This window comes from Ipomoea nil, unplaced genomic scaffold (genome assembly GCF_001879475.1).
Source record: "Ipomoea nil cultivar Tokyo-kokei standard unplaced genomic scaffold, Asagao_1.1 scaffold0841, whole genome shotgun sequence".
Taxonomy (NCBI): Eukaryota; Viridiplantae; Streptophyta; class Magnoliopsida; order Solanales; family Convolvulaceae; genus Ipomoea; species Ipomoea nil.
In genome coordinates, this window is record NW_017617269.1 from 137,697 (window position 1) to 158,226 (window position 20,530).

Consider the following 20,530-nt stretch of genomic DNA (forward strand, 5'->3'; position numbering starts at 1 on the left):
TTCCTCCCCATCATCTTCTTCCTCTCTCCCAATTCCCCTAGGATTTCTTCCACCACCTCACTTCCTTCCCCCCTCTCGGATTCCGGTCTGCCTTGCAGCCTAAGTTCCTTGATAGCAGCGTCTTGTAATTCTAGTTGGTCTCTAATGCCATCGAAGACAACATTAAACCTTTGAAATTGTTGCTGCATGGATCTAAGCGTAGCATTTACATCTTGGTTGTGTTCTGGACTTGACATTGTAACCTGCAAAAATGTTAGCAGAAATAAAAGAGATTGGACCTCACTTCTCTCCCTTTCCTCACTCACTTTTCTAGACACTCAAAGCTCGCTCTCGTTAATCCCTCACACCATTATACTCACCAATAGCCCTGCTCTTCCGCTCTCACAGTGTTACACAAAGTGTGTAAAGTTGACACTACAATTGGTGCATGCAAGCCTATATTAGATTTGGGACTGCTAAAAGCAAGAAGGTACACTCTCAACAAGATTCTTTAAGGTTTAATATTTCATTACGGGGATTTTCACTTTTGACTTTTTTGATATAGCAAAAAAAAGGTAAGCAACAAGATAACAATTAAGATTATTTCAACACTACAGAATCACAAAGCAGTTTTTGGCAACAAGTCACCAAATCTGGATGTAACTTCATGAAATTTCTGGGAAATATTGGCTAATGGTTTTGACTGGAAAATTTCAGGGTTTATGGTATTATGAGTATAAAACTTCCCCAAAAAATTCCAGGGCAAAATAAGACACGGAGGTATTTTTTTTGGAATTTTTCTTTCAAACAGTGCAGACTGAAATTTGGCAGAAACTGAAACAGTAGTTGGCCAGTATTCAATGAATTTTCTGTGATTATGTATGAATCTTTTTGGACAAATTTTTACATGGAAGGAAACATGTATGAGTTATCTACTACTAAGAAAAAATTCAGATCAAAACAACAAAGGGAACTATTTTTTTGGATTTTTTTTCTGAATGCGCAAATGATAAATTTTCTGGCAGACTTAACAATAGGCAGGTTTTCTTGCAAGAATCGTAAAGTAAAGGAGTGATTTATAACCTGATTTTGATGAGGATGACAACCTGGCTCTGATACCAAAATAGATGATATGATTCGTGTCAAATCTTCATCTCGCTCCACCCCGTTCTGTGCTAAAACTCAGCCAGGAGGCTTCACGTTATGTATGGTTGTTCACGAAGTGTTTTGGATGTTGTTTTGGTGAAAGGGACGTGGCTCTTGGAAGGCTAAAAACTTAATGTATGATAGGATTTTCTTTTGGATAGAAGCTTCGCATCACACGAAGGAAAATAGAAGCTTACATACACACAATCACAGCATGCACTTCACAGCTTCTAGAGGTGACTCTATGTAACACAAGAGTTGGAAGTGAGCAAAAGCTAACTCAATTGTCTCATTCATAATCTGTCCCTCAAAGTAGACATAGAGGGGTTTAAATACACTTATTCAAGCAAGGAAAACCACACAATTCAGCCCCACAAGGAGAGAAATTCTTCCTAGTGGTTGTATGATCCTATATTTGTGTTTGACTTAGTGTTCTTGTAACTACAAGAAGACTATGTCTTCTCAAACTTGTCCTAGCCTATTTATTTGTGCTGGAAGTCTAAAATTCAGAAAATAACTTATGCTAAAATAATTACATATGAACTTATCCTAACATAAGTTATAAATAATGAGATGATGTCTCATTTATACGGTCCTTTGTGCTGCTATCATTAGCCTTCTTTAAGTGTAATAATATGGTAGTATTGGCCTTCTCCTTTGCTGGTCATACTTTCTCCTCCATTCTCCTTTGTAGAGGAATAAATTTTGTTCCATTCAATCTTCTCTGTCCACGCACAAATGGCCTCACGTACCCTTGCAGTCCGAGCTCGTGTCATAGGACCATCCTGCACTTGTAATGGATCTTGCGTCCTATTTTCGTGTTGAGCTAATGAACTTGAGTCTCCTTGTGTGATGTCCTCATTAGACATAGTTTACCAATTTTGTAGGTCTCAGTTCAAAACTCTAAAATGAGCAGAAAGTGAAATCTTTGAGTCAAGCAGGTACTATGGTGTTTAATTTATTACAATTATAAGGTGCAATATTTTCTACTTATATTATAGGTTGGACTTAATGAGATAGGAATCCAATTTTGAAGGAACTCAATTCAACCATGTCTGCAGAATGTCAAGTATATGATTCCATTCAACAAATTTGAATGGAATAACATAAATCGGCAAAAGGTCATGCATTTTAAAAGGTTAATTAGTAATACTATAATCCATAGATAATTCTACCCAGCCTAATTAATATATGATTCACTACATTAGGCAAGTGGTCTTCGCTTACAAATTATAGAAACATAGATGCTTTTATTGATCATAATCTTTGCTTAATACATCCCATAGCTAACTTACACAGTGCTAGAAACTCATGATCATTCATTGATACACATAGTAAACCAAAAAAAAACTCAAAAGTCTGCCTAGGTTTGGTTCTTGTAGATTCTTATAGCAATAGGTCTTGGTCAGTCGACATGAGTCCTGTTGAATCAACCTAACCTGCATAGAAATATTTTTCTCAAAAAATTAAATACACTCAAACTAAAAATAAACCATGACTACAGGAATTTAGAAGGTACTGATATATGAAATGTCTTCTTTTAATATAACTAAGCCTAAATATAATATACAATAGATACGACACAATTTGAGTATAAATCATAATCTCAACTTTCTAATTCTGTAAATCCTTAGAAATGTCTTCCAATGCTTCATAGTCGTTTTCATCACATTCAGACATTTGCTGCATCCCCTGCAATCCTCAGACAATTGTGTTATGACTCAATACCTTGCATTTATACTATCAACAAAATCTAAAGTTCTAACCTTTTGTTCCTGAAATAGGTCACATAGGTAGGGGATTTACAACCACAGAACCATTCTTAAAATCACCAAATCCAGTAGGACTGCAATCAAACAGTGGTAGTATAGTACTGACACTACGCACTGTACTCTTCTGCAGAAACAGCCTAGACGAAAAGTAAAACCCAAATAAGTAGTAGAAATGTACTTTTAAAAAATATAGATTAGAAAACTGATTGCATTAGAAGGTCAATAGAATATTTAGTTCTCTTCTGCAGAGACATATTAGCTATTAGGAATCTGAAAAAGTTTTTAGAATCTGGAAAAAACTAACAATACAGAAGTATATTAAGCAAAAGTTTGTATCAGCTATTAGGAAGTCAATTAGAGTAGATGGTTGTCCAACAATGATCTTTTGGAGTCTAGAGTAGATTTCGACAACCCTTCCCACTTAAGTTGTAAGAATATGCTAACTGTGGAATTGAACAATAAGATAGTATTACACCTTTCCGGTATATTTTGATTGAACAACAACTGTGTGGCATCATAAGATAAAGATATCTTGACCTCCCCAGTTTTCACAAAAAGAGTAGATTCATCTATGAATAGAATAAACTACAAATCAGAAGTAAACATTAGCTTCACTTACTGTTAACTTCTGTCTTAACTCTAGCAATGTATCTCAGACCCCTCATCTTGTTCGTCTTCCTCAATCATCCTATAGAGATGATCATATTCATCATTCACAGAGGGGCAGTATAGTGGGTGATAACCACAAAATCTCTTATTGCATACACCTTCCATTTAGCAGTTTAGTAAATTTTGAAACACAATCCTTAGGTACGTTACCATAATGTAGGAATCCTACGCAATAAAAGATTTCAAAGCTTTATATTTTAACAACAACCCACTGTATATTATATTGCAGGTACAAATACAAAAAAATTACCTCCATGTCATGAAAGAGGCATTCTTGGCTCTTGATTGCATCAAAGTTTCAGCCTTCAGCTACTAAATAGTTGTTTTCCTAAAGCGTACAGTGGAGCCATTTGAGTAGCGCCTACTGCAAGAAACTATGGTATACATTATATTTCTAGGATTCTATTTGTTTTCAAAAGAAAGTTGAAAGAGGATACAAAGGTTCACCTTATTCTTGTAGCAACTGTCTTCTTCCTCGTGAATGATTCTCCAACAGGCTGAATGCCAAAAAAAGTAAATGAAGTTGAAAGCGATCACAACAGGCTGAGATTTTACCTGATTTGAGTGCTTTATATAGAGGTTGAATTATTCTGGGCTCTTGTAGAATAACGAAGAAGCAAGCTTTGGAACAATAAAAAGGCATGATTACGTTTTTCAAACCAAAAGACCTTTCATAAAGGTTGTGTTCAATTAGATTTCAAATACTTCAGATTTGTAATTAAAGTATGCAACGATTCTGTTTTCTAGATTTATTATTGTGGTTCTCGATGTTTACATGCATAGGTAATATAAAGAACTAACAAACTTAATATAAAAAATTATTAATGAATTAGGCTAAATTTAATCAGTGGCTGTAATTGAATATGAACATCATTAATTATAGCGTAAATGACATTTCTCTTAAACGGTATCGTTTTCATTGGGCGGGAAAAAATGATTGGCAAAACTTCTTGCTTTATTATAGAGTTAGATTATGGCCCTGTTCGGTATAAGACTGTTAGTTGATTGGGTTAATTAGAGGGTATAATTAGTTGATTGTAGAAAGGTGTTTGATAAATTAAGTGTTAGCTGATAGTTTTTTGATATAATTTCTTTTCTCAAAAAGCTAATTGAAAAGGTTGCTTTGAGCAATTTTTTGAATTTTAACATTTTAGAGTTACAAAAAGCTAATTAATCAAACACTTATATTATTTTTTAACCAAGTCAAACAACTAATAGTGGTTAAATAAGCCAAAATTGACCTATAAGCTAACTATTTTACCAAACAGGGCCTATATCAAATTCAATTTAGGGTCTGTTTAGAAAGCAGAAAATGACTTCTGGAAAATGAGTCATTTTTCAGAAAACATTTTCCTTTCCTGTGTTTGGTTGCACAACATAAAACTGTGTTTGTGTGTTTGGTTCATTTTCCATAAAATGACTTGAATTATATAATTAAACAAATTTTAATTATTTTTTAATTAGAATTTTATCTCAGCTCGTCGTCTCGCCGCCACTATGGTGGCCACTTTTCGCAAATTTGATTTCCCCAATCCAGAACCCAGCACTAAACTCCCTGAGGTCGTTAAGTTTGATTTCCCCAATTTGATTTTGTTGTTGAACACTTGAGTCCGAGACTCTATGGACGCCGACCACTCTTTGGGATTCGGTGTCGCGTCTGTAACACCCCCAAATTTTGAGATATTTAAAACTTATAAAATAAAGGCAAATCCATTGTTTAAACCCCCAAACAGGGCATACAGCTATCCGTAAGTGTCGGGGTGCTATGCCACACCTAGGTTTGATAATCAATACAATCCCAAGGCACACAGGCCAACTACTGAGCTAAGACTAACTAAGCTAAGTCCAAGGCTCTGACTAGCGTGCTCCGAAGCTAATGCCCATCACCTGAAAAACATTCGGTATAACAACCGTCACCTGAAAAACATTCGGTATCATCATCATCAGTCACACTGGCCATTGCGCAATGACAACGATACTCATCACCATCCAATCAATCAACACATAATCACATAACAAGCAAGACACAACAACAATGACACGTACCACACATAAAATCCTAGAATGATGCCTAAAACACCAAATGAAACTCAAACACGACAAACGGGGTACAACGGGACACGTGAAAACATCAAACGGGGAAAAACATCACGAACCACGCCGGGATTCCAGCGGGTAGGTGGCGGGTGGAGGACCACCCGCCAGCCACCCGCCGGTGGCCGGGCACTTTCCAGCGGGTGGCCGGCGGGCAGACCACCGCCCGCTGGCTGCCCCCTGGAACAGTGTTGCGGGTAGCGGGTAGGTGGCGGGTGGTCAGTCCCCCCACCTACCCCTCACTGATACGCAGACAACTTTGGGTTCCGGGATCTTTCGTGGAACCTGAAACTATGTCCAAACACATTCAAACACATAACGACAACACCACGTATTCAAGTAACAGAATTAAACCAGGAATCATACCAAATATACCCTAACACGACTCCTAAACATGCCAGGACTTAACATAAATCACATAACGATCCAGGGACATCTGGAATCACAAGAACATCAAGAAATCTATATGCAAAGTCCTAAACACAAGTCCTAGGCTAGACTCAACACCCGATCATGCAAAACCCCACCCAAATATACCAAGAATATCATAATACGAAATCCACGATATAACCCTAGGGCTCTAGACACAATCGAAATACAAGATCATTCATATAATTAATCATAGTGTCAAGAACATCAAGATTATCACATAAACATCAAGATTATCACATAAACACAATATAAACCCTAGGCAAAGCTCTATCAAGATTCAAGCACAGAATCATATATCAAAGGAGCCAATGAATAAGATATAGCAAGGAAAATAGGTTTTGTCGAGACATGGGTTACCTATTAGCCTTAATCAATATCCTTGGCTACTAAGGTTCTTTTCTAAGATCTTCTTTTCGTGAATTCTCCTACGTTTGATGGCAAGGGGATTCCTCTGTAGGTTTCTCTCTGGGAATATCTTGTGTGATAGAATTAACTGTGGTAGGGTTTCTAAATGCTTCCTAAGTCCCTATCTATAGATTTAGGAGTCCTAACTAGGGTCTGAATAGTAAGGGTCGACTTATCCTATTCCTTATAGGATTATGGATTTGGTTAGGGTCCATGATCCACGGTGGGCCACATCAATTAGTTATAGGGAATCTTAACCAAATTAAATCCTTTCTAATTATTATTAACGGAATCAATTCAATAATTAATCCGGGATTGAAGGCCGTAACACGGGGTGTTACACTCTCCCCCCCTTACAAGGAGCTTCGTCCCCGAAGCTCAAGCTTAGATTACTCTTTGATCCCTAGATGTCACGCAATTGGCCTCCTTGGTTTCCCACTCTTGAGCTCGAAGCTCCACGTGTGCCTAACATTGTCTCGATTGCCGCCACTCTCCTGTCCAATGAGCTTGTCGTGAGAATCAAGGACGAGAATCCCTCATCCATGATCCGATTCTGCCTCATGAGTTGCGTGAGGATGCGCTCATTGGTGGATCTTTCGTCTCGGGATTCTGCATTTCCCCTTCCCTGTGCGGGTTTAGGTTGACTGGGCTCGCTTTCTTCTTCCTACTCCTCCTCCTGCTCTTCGCTTTCTTGCATTGCGCGTCTCATTTTCTTGTTGGAGATCTCCAATTGATCCACTAGCTTAGTACCCGTCGTTCTTCGGGGATTTCAGGCAAACCTCCTTGAGGGTGATGTCATTGCGGCGGAGGTTTTGGGCATTGAAGACCATTCCACCCATGGGTCTGGCTTCAGTCTGGCTTAGGTCTACTCCCTTTCTTTCCATGATCCAACTTAGGATCATCCCGTAGGGTAAGCTGGGCCGGTTGCTGGATTTACAGAACTCCATGTGTTTCAACATAAGGGCGGGTAAGTTGAACTTGACCTTATGCTTAAGGAAATAGGCAAAGGTGTATTCCAAGCTCCCCACATCCTTGCTTTTGTTGTTAGTGGGCAACAAGCTGTTGGACACAATCATAACTAGCAATTTCTGCTCGGCGGTTAGCAACTTCTTGTTTGGCCTTGTTGCCGAAGTGAAACCGCCTTCTCTTCCTAACAAGTACCCGAGGTAGTCCATGTACCTCGTGTCTCGGGTACCCAAGCCTTCCGGTCATAGTCTGATACACCCGTGGTGGTCAATTTTTAGGAGCTTAGCCAAGCGGCCCTCGGGGAGCACTATTTCCTTGCCCCGGACCTTGGAGGTGATCTCCAACTTGTCCCCCCATTTGGTAGCTACCAAATGACAATAAAACTCCTTTACCAATTTGGGGTACGTATCCCCTTTAATCGTGAGATAGGTATCCAAAAGGCCTTGGAATCTAAGCATATCAACCAACTACGGAGAGAATTGGTCGGGTTCGAGTGCTTTACCTCCGATCACCGTGTAGTCGGTGTCGTTCCATTTCGGGACTCGGGTACCGACGGGCTTCTTCGGCATAGGGTTGAGTGGAGTTATACTTAGCTTCATGGTAACGGGTTTGTTTTCTACGTGTTGTTTGTTAACCCCTTTCAGGTGGACCTAGTTCGTGAGAGAGTACGAGTTAGACTAGATTAGCATGGATAGCTAGTTGTAGTCTAAACTCTTGATGATTGTTTTTGAGACTTGTATTTGACTTTCCCTTGCGTTTTTGATGGTGCTGGGCACTGGGGTCTTATCCCCTAGTTTGTTTTAATGTTAGTAAGACTTGAATGGTTTAGCTTGTATAACCTTATCCTATGCAATCACCGTGAAGGGTGATTGTGGTGGTGACACCTCTATTAAGTTGTTTAGTAAGTTTATTCCGTTGCCTTCGCTTATCTTTCAAAGTTAAGTCTGTTAATAAGGTTTAAGAAAAGTGGGGTGTTATAAGTTGGTATCAGAGCGGTACGAACCGCGGGAACTTAGGAAGTTTGACCCTTAAGATTGAGTATAGAAACTCTAAGTGAAAGTCCTATGAAGCACAAGTTAAGAAGAGAACTCTAAGTGAAATCCTATGAAGGATAAGATAAGGAATGTACTCTAAGATATGAGATCTGAGATGAGAAAGATTCTAAGTCTAGTGACTAAGTATAAGAATCCAAGTTAAGAAGAACTCTAAGTATCAGTTAGGAATGCAGTGAGGTTGTGAGTTTCCTTACGCTTGCTTAACTGTTTATGTGCTTTATCAATGTGTTTAAAGTGCAACTTGCTTATCTTTTGAAACTAAAGTAGAGAAGTTAAAAGTGAGAAATTGAAAGTGAAAAACCAAGAGTTTGAAAGTTGAAAGTGGAAAGCTAAGAAAGCTAGAAGTTGAAACCTCGAAAGTTAAAGTTTGAAGGAAAAACTTCGTCAAAGTTGTTAAAGTATGAAGTATAAAAGCTTATACTTATGTTTGCTTGTGTGCTTTGCTTGTTGCGAGCTTTACCTTTAAGAAAAGAAAATTTAAAACTTGAAAGCTAGAAGTTGAAAGTTGAAAGTAGAAAGTTATGTGACAAGTATAAGAGTTATACTTGCATCCTGTTGGGATGCTTTTGTTGCGCGTAAAGAGATAGAATGAGACAAACGTTAGTGATTAAGTGTTGTCCATGTAGTACCGTAATGGCACAAAAAAGAAACGTTTGGATTCAGAACATTCATGGCGTGGATCTTCCTGTCGTCGGGACACATCAGATCCAAGAAAGCACGCAAAGCCAAAGCAAGAGAAAAGCTAAAGAAGATGTGAAACAAGTAGAGAAGAAGTCAAGACTTAGCCATCACGATCAAGTCAAGGGTTCTCAAGGAAACCATGGCACGGTGGACGGGAAAGATCGCCCAAGTCAAGGCATAAGTGTAGTAAGGAAGAATAAGAATGGAGGAAGACACTACTATTGCAAGAAGTGTGGGAAGGATCACCCAAGAACCAACTATAGAGGGGACCCTATTAGGTGCTTCAAGTGTGGAAAGGTTGGGCACCGAGCCTTTGAATGCTACGCAAATAAAAAAGAGAAAGCCTTAAGTCAAGGACCTAACGAGAGTGGACGTCAACTGAATAAAAGATCTTATAGTAACTAGTCTGGAAACAAGAATGACAAGGGTGGAAAAAGGGACAACCATGACGGTATCAAGAACAAGGGAAGTAGAAAGAAAAATCAAGACCAAAGTAGTGGTAGTGGTAATCAGCTGATGTGGAGAGCTCAAGTGAAGGTTAACGGCGTGGAGACAGGTACATTCCTAATGAACACCATACCTGCTTAAGTAACATAGTTGATCTTGGAATTTCAACCTTCTGTGACTGTTATGCTTTTGGATTGATAGTGAAGAGACCTTTAAATGTCAAACTCAAAGAATAAAATTTGAACTTGAAACATAGAGAATTGAAACTTAAGCTTGGATTACGCAAAAGTAAGACAATTCCTTTTATCCTCGAGAAATAAGAAGGGATGAGCTAAGAGTTGCGAACTCCGAAGGAGTGAAGTTTAAAGTGATGACTAATAACATCAGACCTTGAGATAGGAGAGGATAGGAAGAAAGTTATAAGCAATCATATGATCCTAAGGAATGAATTAAGTAAGGAAAGACAAGTAAAAGAATGAAAATTTAGGAACGATAAGATGTGTGAGAACTTAAAGAAGAACTATAGTAATGAGAATGAAACAAGAGGTAGTTGAATTCATGATAGAATGATGGAATATAATTAAAAGACTAAGTTTAGTAGAAGTAAATATAAAGGATTGATTCAATCGTTGGACTTTCTAGATTAAGAATGAGACTTTGTATCGAAGGATTTTTGAAAGGTTGTATTGTAGCTAAGGCAAGAAAGAAAGTATTGTTCAGAATTTCGTTTGAAAAAGAAGTGGTAAAGACTAGTAAGAAGGGAGAAATCAAAGCCGGAATTTATTGAACTATGAGGAGTTTTGAAAAAGATTCAAGAAAAGAGACTTATAAGTTAGCACTGCTGACTAACCTGGACAAAGATTTAAAGCGTATTGAAGAAGTATGATCGTGACTCGTCGCGTATGAATTCTCTTAAAGTAGAGAAAATGAACAAAGCTAATAAGAGGTAAGCAACAAATTGGTAAAGTAGCAAGGATAGTTAAGACCTTATGCTAATGGGGGCACGACACAGTATCATGAATCACTTTACGAGTGAAGTAAATGACAGTTTGTATTATCAAGAATCTTTGGAAAAGTACTTGTTAATCGGTTAAGTTATGTTCACGAAGATTGTAAGAAAATCATAAAAGGAATACACCAGTTCTGATTGAAAGAAAGTTACTACGGTTAACTTATAGTAAAAGATAACTAAGATTGAGTTAGACCACACTAAGTGGACCAATTGAGTGACCTTCCTCTAAGATGCGTTATCATGCATATATGGTAGGAAAAATGAGGTTATGAGATAATAAATGTTGGGGTTATTAATGAAAATATGACCACTTTAATGATAGTGTCATGAGAATTGGATCTTGATACATGTATCATACCAATGATGAGTGAAAAGGTAAATTGTCAGTAAGGAAGTGCTTAACACTTCAAGCAAGAGATGTTATGATCTATATTAGATTGAATTGTGGGTATCAAACCCTAGAGAAGAATAGCAAGATACTATTGGGTAAGAAGAAAGGTGTTTATGAAACACTATAAAGATTTCACGCAAGAAGCGTAGAAGTTCAAAGTGTTGAGATTGAAGAAGTGGTAAGAACGATAAGAATAAATGGAGTAACAAGGAAACTTTGAGTTAATGAGCTCTAGTAGTTACATTATGCTTAGTGCCTTTTTGTTTGGGTGCTTGTTTGGAACTCAGAGATTCCATTTCTTCTAAGTATTCCAAGAAAACTCCTAAGCCCATTCTTGAAATTTTTACCTTCTTCTAGAAAGCTTCTGTTTTAAGAAAATCTGTTCGTCTAACCTAAGTTTCGAGGACGAAACTTCTTTTAAGGAGGGTAGAATGTGACAATCCAAAATTTAATTGTATAAATTCGGTTTTAATAAATTCTAAAATAGCCATTTTTCACTCTATAAAAATTTTTGCGATAAAATCGGTGTTTGAATAAATTATTTTGAGAGACTTTTAAATAGATTCGACACCGAGAATATTCTATTTCAAAAATCCTAAATTCTCGGGTACATTGCATACCTAGTTTTTGATCTGAAAGTCAATTTGAGTGAAACCTGGAGAAATATGAGAAACCTAAGCTAAGTGGTTGTCTAGAAAGTATTTTTAGAAAAATGTATTTTGACCCCAAAATATTTAAAATCTCATTCCTAGACTATGGTTCATGTTGTAAGATAGACCATTAGCTTGCCTGGTATTTTGTAGAACTCACCCAAATTACTATTTTGCCATCAACCAATCATTGGTGATCTACCTAGGGTTTTGCACCCATATAAGTAGAACCATTTCATCTTGTTTCTCCTGATCCTCTTCATTTGCCTCTCCATTCTCTGAGCTCTGTAGCAGAAAGAAAGCAAAGGCAGTAAGATTTCATCTCATCCCTTCATCTCATTTTCCTTAAGATTTCCATCCTAGATTTCAATCTCTGATATCTTTTCTTAGGTATTGTATGTGTTGTTTGTATTGGTTTGAGGTGTTTAAGAGGTGAACGAAGTGGTGTTTGAATAGAGTGGAGGCTGAGATCCACACAAGGAGGAAGAACAATAAGAGGTATAACCTATGGACTCCCAACTAGCTTTTATTGACTCTGTGAAGTCTAGCTTATAGTTTAAATGCTTAGAAATGCTAGAATACTGATGTTGTTGAGCTATTAAGTGATCTATTGTTGAGCTATGATGTATTTTTGATGATTTGGGAGTGTTTGGTTGCCTGATATTGCATTACAGGTGAAGAAGGATCTCACTGGTGCAGAAAACAGTGTGCACTAGATGAGACACGGGACTAGCCAACGACCCTAGGCAAGGACCGTTGGCAAGCCCCGTGGAGGAGCGGCCCTAGGGCACGGCTCTAGGCTAGAGCCGTGGCCCTAGGCCGCCGCATGGCGGTTCCAGCGGCGGGGCTCCTCAAGCCCCGCTGGGCAAAATCTGTGCAGTGGCCGGGCCCTTGTGGCTCAGCTACGTGTCGTTTTGGACCGGGACTCGTGGGCCCTTGAGGCTCGGACGCTCGGGGTTATCACGACGCACTAGTAGTAATTGATTTGGTTGATTTTGGAGTTGAATTGAGTTTTTTTTTTTTATTTTTTTTATTATTTTTTTATTTTTTACAGTAGAAATGGTATTGATTCATGCTTAGTATTTATCTGAGTATGTTTACAGTGAATTAAAAATGAGAAGCATTAGACTTAGTGATTTATTTGAAGAGCATGATAATTTTTTAATTGTTAGACTAGGAAGCACGAATTCTATTTGTTAAGTTTTGCTAGAAAAACATGCCTAAAATGTCTGTTATGACTTGTTGAGAATTTTGCCAAGTATATCAAATATTTAGAAGTGTACATAACATGTTTCCTTGAATGCTAATTTATAGTAAATAAGATTCTGTTGAGTATTTTGAGTTCAAGTGCATGTTCAAAACTTGCTAAGTGTTTGCTAAGAAGAATTTCTAAGTAATGTGATTTAAGCATGATTTGGTATTTGTTTGAGAGTTCACAGTGAAATGAAAGTGAAGCATTTCTTAAGGTAAAGTTCATATTTGAGCATATCATGATTTTAAGTGCATGAGTGGCTTAATGTAAGCCTAAGTATTCTTTCAAAACCGTATATCTATTTTGGAAAATCATTATCTACTTGCATTGGGAAGTTGCATGATAATTTGATTTCCAATTTGTGAGAAATAGAAGTTGCTTGAGATTTATGTGCATGAACTTGCATAAGTAAAGATTGTTGCATAAGAAAAGAAGTTGCATGAGATATATAGGTTAACTATCTATTGTGAAGAAAATGAGTTTTGGAAGACCGTTAGGACTATGTTTTTTCGGAAGAAAAGAGAAAGAAAGAAAGTTTGAGAAAACAAACGGACATTGCGAGCCGACAGATTTACCATGTAACGAGGTCGATATTCCCGAGTTACTAGGTTGGATACTACCCGCCGGGCTTGGAATCCTGGTTAGGGGGTGTGCACACTAAAAGTACGATACCTGATTCGACAGAGAAAGCAAGCAAGAAAAAAAGATAAAGAAACTAGAGAGTGGTTCAGTGGGAAAGTTGAGTATTAAGCCGGCTAGATTGCCAAGCATGTATAGGTCTATTCAAGAGTCGTGAAGGCTCTACCTCCCCCACGAGTTAGAGGTTTCGTAGATACGGATGTGGCGGATGCATGAGATTGCACCGTACGCTAGGGTTTCGATACGGCGGAGTACCTGCCTCGCACAAGAAGAGAAATGAGAAGTATGAGAAATATTGAGCAAAAAGAGAAAATCAAGTCATTTCAACTCTAAAGAAAGCGAGTCACTGTGACTCTAAAGAAAGCGAGTCATTGCGACTCAAAAGAATGCAAGTCATTGTGACTCTGGAGAAAGTGAAGAAAAGCGAGTCATTGTGACTCTAAGAAACCTCCACAGAAAAAAATATTTCTTTTAAGAGTGAGAGTGTATATGTATATCTATCTGTACTTATACTAAAGCATCATGTTAATCTTATTGCATGATTAAATGATTCGCACGTGTTGCATGAAAGTAGGATAAGAAGCATGCCATTATATTTTCTTCCATTCATATATGATAACATGAGATTGCTTTATGAGTTATATGTAGCATGCGACTGCTTATTGAGTATATTTTAGCATGAGATTGCTTATTGAGAATATGTTAGCATGAGATTGCTTATTGAGTATATGTTAGCATGAGATTGCTTATTTAGTATATGTTAGCATGAGATTGCTTATTGAGTATATGTTAGCATGAGATTGCTTATTGAGTATATGTTAGCATGAGATTGCTTATTGAGTATATGTTAGCATGAGATTGCTTATTGAGTATACGTAAGCATGGGATTCCTTATTGAGTATATATTAGAATGAGATTGGTTATTAAGATTATATGATAGCATGAGTTTTCTTTATGAGTTACCTGATAGCATGACATTGCTTTATGAGTTATATGATAGCATGAGCTTACTTATTGAGTTATTTGTTAGCATGAGTTTGTCTATTGAGATATTTGATAAACTAAGTTTGTTGTTGAGATAATGATAGAGAAGTGCGCCTATTTGATAACTAGGTTGCAAGCATCTAGAACCCGTTGTTAAAGTGATTAACTTTCCTTGATCTAAGTATGTGAAGCAAATGTTTTCCAAAAGTATATACTGTAGTATTTTACAGGGTTGAGTGGCGTTATACTTAGCTTCGTGCTAACGGGTTTGTTTTCTACGTGTTGTTTGTTAACTCCTTTCAGGTGGACCCAGTTCGTGAGAGAGTACGAGTTATACCAGATTAGCATAGATAGCTAGTTGTAGTCTAAACTCTTGATGATTATTTTTGAGACTTGTAGTTGACTTTCCATTGTGTTTTTGATGGTGTTGGACACCGGGGTCTTATCCCCTAGTTTGTTTTAATGTTAGTAAGACTTGAATGGTTTAGCTTGTTTAACCTTAGCCTGTGCAATCACCGTGTAGGGTGATTGTGGCGGTGACACCTCTATTAAGTTGTTTAATAAGTTTATTCCGCTGCCTTAGCTTATCTTTCAAGGTTAAGTCTGTTAATAAGGTTTAAGAAAAGTGTGGTGTTACAATCTGCACGTTTCCCTTTGGCATGTGTTGAGTCTAATAGTTAAGATGTTCTTGATTTGATATACACTGATATTTGGGACCAACTCCTTTGCTATCCTCTAATGGTTATCATTATTTTGTTATCTTTGTTGATGATTATTCTCGTTACACATGGTATTTTCCTATGAAGCAGGAATATGATCTTTAATTTATGTCATATTTGATCAATTTCGTGCTTTAGTTGAGCCTTCATTTATTCGTAAAACAAGTCCATTCAATCTGATCTAGGAGCTGAATATAACAAATTACATTCTTTGTTTGTGCAACTAGGCATTAATCATAGGCAGTCATGTGCATACACGCATGAGCAAAATGGGCGTGTTGAACGGAAGCACAGGCGCATTGTCGAAACTGGGCTCACTCTTTGGGTTCACTCTTATGGCTCATGCCTCTACCCGTCTTGTTTTTGGGATTTTGCTTTTGAAACATCTGTTTATTTGATTAATAAAATGCCTTCCAGTGTCTTAAACAATTCTAGTCCTCATCATATGTCGCACAAGTCTCCTCGATCATATTCTTTCCTTCGTGTTTTTGGCTGTCTCTATTATCCTCACTTAAGACCATATAATCATCATAAAATATTCTACAGATCTTCTCCCTGTGTCTTTCTGGGTTATCCTGAGTCTTTTAGGGGGTATAGGTGCATGGATCTGCAGAAAAAATAATATATGTTTGTAGGCATGTGCAGTTTGATGAAACTGTTTTTCCTTTTGGTACTAAGAATATTTTGCAGGAACCTTTGGTCCTTGGATCTTCTCCTTGGCTAAGTTGATTACATAGTCATGTCCACTGACCACACGGACACGGTTGACACGGCTCTGCCAGTTGAGGCCGTGCCTGAGGCAGCCGCACTACAACTGCGAGGCCGTCCTCACGAGGCCAAACGTTCACACCCATGTCATGCCCACTAGGAGTCAGTCTCAAGCTCCTCCTATAGCTTTAACTGCACAAGTTTGTCCCACTGAGCCGGCATGTTTTACGCAGGTAGTTAAGTATCTTGAGTGGCGTGACACAATGGATTAAGAGTTCAATGCTCTACTACAAACTCAAACCTGGTGTCTTGTTCCTTCTAGTTCAAATATGAATGTTATTGGATGTAAGTGGGTTTTTTGCACAAAACGAAAGGCTGATGGTTCAATTGAAAGACACAAGGCAATGTTAGTAGCAAAAGGGTTCAATCAGGTGCCTGGTCAAGATTTCTTTGAAACATTCAGTCCAGTCGTGAAACCCACAACAGTCAGGTTACTTTTATCTTTGGCTATATCCTATGGTTGGGCTGTTAGGCAGCTTGATGTTCATAATGCTTTCTTGAATGGAAATTTGGCTGAAACTGTTTACATGCGTCAACCCCCTGGATATATTGATGCTCAATTCCCTAATTATGTTTTTCTGTTAAAATGTTCTTTGTATGGATTGAAACAAGCGCATACACACGTTTCTACTATCGATTGGGTTTAAGGCATCAAAGACATATGTCTCTCTATTTCATCACTCGCAGGACTCTACGTCTGTGTATTTATTGGTTTATGTTGATGATATACTTGTGATGGGGAGTGATCAAAGTTTGGTGAATAATTTGTTGCCTAATCTATCTACTGCATTTAAGATCAGGGATTTGGGTGAACCTGGTTTCTTTCTTGGGATTGAAACGATTAAATGTAATGATAGAATTATGCTTTTTCAGAAAATGTACATGATAGATATTCTGAAACGAGCAGGTATGGTAGAATGCAAGCCTCTAGCTAATCCCATTTCTGTCTCAAAATTTGTCCCTTCAATGTAGATTTGTATGATGATCCTACGTTTACAGGAGTCTGGCTGGGGCGCTGCAATACCTCACGATTACTAGACCTGACTTGTCTTTTGCAGTAAATCAGCTTTGTCAGCACATGCATGCTCCTAGAACATCACATTGGGAGCCACTAAAACGTGTATTGAGGTACGTTAAGGGGACAATTGATTTCGGTTTGCGTATAAGAAAGTCAGTGTCAAGAGAACTTCCTGTTTTTCTGATTCTGTTTGGGCTGATTGTCCTGAAGACCGTAAATCTACTAGTGGTTATGCTGTGTTTCTCGGATCTAATCTTGTGTCTTGGGTATGTAAGAAACAGAGAACGATTGCTAGATCTTCTACTGAGACCGAATATAAAACTCTAGCAGATGTTTGTGCTGAAGTAATATGGATTCTTTCACTGTTACGTGAGATCAATGTGCCAGGTATTCGTGTTCCTAAGTTATGGTGTGATAATTTTGGTGCTACATATATGTGTGCAAATCCTATCTTTCATGCTCTCACCAAGCACATAGAGATTGATTATCACTTTGTTAGAGATATAGTTGCTTCTGGAGATATTCAAGTCAAACTTTATTTCAACCAAATATCAACTTGCTGACATTTTTACTAAAGCTTTACCTAACCTTAGATTTTCTTTTCTTAGAGACAAGCTAGAGGTTACTAGCTTACCCTGTGCTTGAGGGGTATTATTAGGACTTTATGTATTTGAGTTAGATTATGACTCCCTATCCTAGTCTTCTTGTGATTCCTTCACTATATATATTCCAGTATCCTGTATCTTTGTAACAAGTTTAATCAATACAATTCATTCAGTTCTCATCTTAACCGTTTGCTTAATCTTACAGCCTTCGTATTCAAATCTTACAATGGCAACTTGGGCGGGAAATATTGAGAATATTTCTAGTGTAAGATTTAGAATAAATCATACACATAATAAGGCAATTTTGAAGAACGATTTTTTTTCTATTGGCAAAATGATATTACAATAGGAGCTGCAATATAAGTCTCTAATTCTCTGTAAAAGAACTTTGCTATGCTATGCTATTCTAACAAAAGAGATTGGGATGGGATGATCAAAATAGTAAATGAACTACCTATTTATAGTTGAAGGTTAGGGATCATTTTGTAGATAGCCTAAAGTTTAGGGGCTAAACTATAAATTTCAATTTCAACAATTGTGGCTGCCTAACTTCTTTCAACAATTTTGTCTACTGATTTGCTAACAACTTTGTTGACTTTGGGGTTGTTGCTATCACTGTATATTCTACATAGCTCCCATGTTTGACTTCAATTACTTACAAATCTCCCACTAAAGTCAAATCATAGATCTTCATCCTTTTTGCCAATCTCATGCTGCTTGCATACTTGTTAGGCCAATTGAGGACCTACACGATACGAATTTATCGTTGGTAATCGGCTTTGTCAACATATCTGCCAGGTTATCTTTAGTATGGATTTTCTGTATATCCACACTTGCTTCTTCCACATTTTCACGAACAAAGTGATACTGAACTCGTATGTGTTTCGTCTTGGAATGAAAGGCTGGATTCTTTGTCAAGTACAAAGCGCTCTGACTGTCACAAAATCGAGTCATTTTCTCTACTTTGTGCCCGAGCTCCTCCAATAGCATTTGCAACCATATAGCATCTTAACTAGCTTGAGTAGCAACTATATATTCTGCTTCTGTCGTTGAAGTTGCCGCAATAGGCTACAAACTTCAGACCCAGCTTACTGTTCCACCAATAAGAGTAAAGACATAACTTGTGGTGGATTTACTACAATCAAGATTACTTGCATAATCTGAATCAACATAGCCTTTAATAATGAAGTCTGATCCTCTATAACACAATGCAATATCTGAGGTACCCTTGATATATCTAAGGATCCTCTTAACAACATTCCAATGCTCTCTACCAGGATTTGCCATGTATCGACTGACCGCTCCCACTACTTGTGCAATGTCTGGTCTAGTGCAGATCATAGCAAACATTAAGTTGCCCACGGCTGATGCATACGGTACTCGAGGCATCTCCATTATCTCTATTTCGTTGCTAGGACTAATACTTGAGGATAACTTGAAATTAATAGAAAGAGGGGTATAAATTGGCTTACAATCTTGCATGTTGAAACGCCTCAAGATTTTCTTCAAGTAATTATGCTGAGAGAGCCAAATCTTCATATTATGTCTGTCTCGGTGAATTTGCATCCCTATAATCTTGTTTGCTGGTCCCAAGTCCTTCATTTCAAATTCCCTAGCCAATTGAGTCTTCATCTCACAGATACGATCATTGTTGGGACCTACTACCAACATGTCGTCAACATACAACAACAAAATGATAAACTGATTATCATCAAATCTCTTGAGATATACACAAGGATCTGAATTAAATCTGTTGTATCCAAGGCTCAAAATGAATGAATCAAATCTCTTATACCAACATCTCGGCGACTGTTTGAGACCGTATAGATAGTTGTTCAACCTGCAAACCAAGTTCTCTTTTCCTTCTTCTTCAAAACCTTCTGGTTGGAGCATGTAAATCTCTTCTTTTAGAAATGCAGTTTTCACATCCAACTGCTCAAGAGACAAGTCAAACACAGCACACATCGCCAAGACTACTCTGATTGTTGTAAGTCATACAACGGGAGATAATATCTCGTTAAAATCAACTCTTTCTTTCTGAGCAAATCCTTTCACAACTAATCGAGCATGATACCGTTCCACTTGATAATTGCTACCTCGCTTGTTCTTATAGACCCATTTATTTCCAATAGCCTTCCTTCCTTGTGGTAACGGGACAAGTTCCCATGTTTTATTCTTATGGAGAGCTTCAATTTCTTCTTGCATTGCTGTCATCCACAGATATGCATCTAGACCTTTCATAGCCTCATGGTAAGTTAATGGCTCACCATATTCTGTTAGTAAACAGTATGCAACATTTCCTTCCATACAATAATCTGAGTGCCAAGCTGGTTGTCTCCTCTCCCGAGTTGATCGTCGAACTTTGAAAGTAAAAGACTCGGCTTGATCTTGTTCATCATGCTCTATTTTTGCTTCAGAGGAAATTGGAATTTCTTCTTTCTTCCTTCCTTCAATTTGTCCTGTAGTTGTCTCTAAATTATTCTTCCAGTGTTTTCACTTCCTTGTACCTTGTCTTCTACAAATACAACATCCTTGCTGATGATGACCTTGTGGGCAGTGGGATCCCACAAGCAATACCCCTTCACTCCATCAACATACCACAAGAAAACACATTTTCTTGATTTTGAATAAAGTTTTGATATTTCTTGACTGTTGTACATCACATATGCCGGACTCCCAAATGTATGCAAGTGAGAATAACTGGATGGCTTACTAGTCCACATTTCCATTGGCGTTTTCAGATCAATTGCGATTGATGGGGACCGATTGATCACATAGCAGGCGGTTTTGATTGCTTCAGCCCAAAATGAATTTGCCAAATTTGCAGTCCTCAACATTGCCCTTGT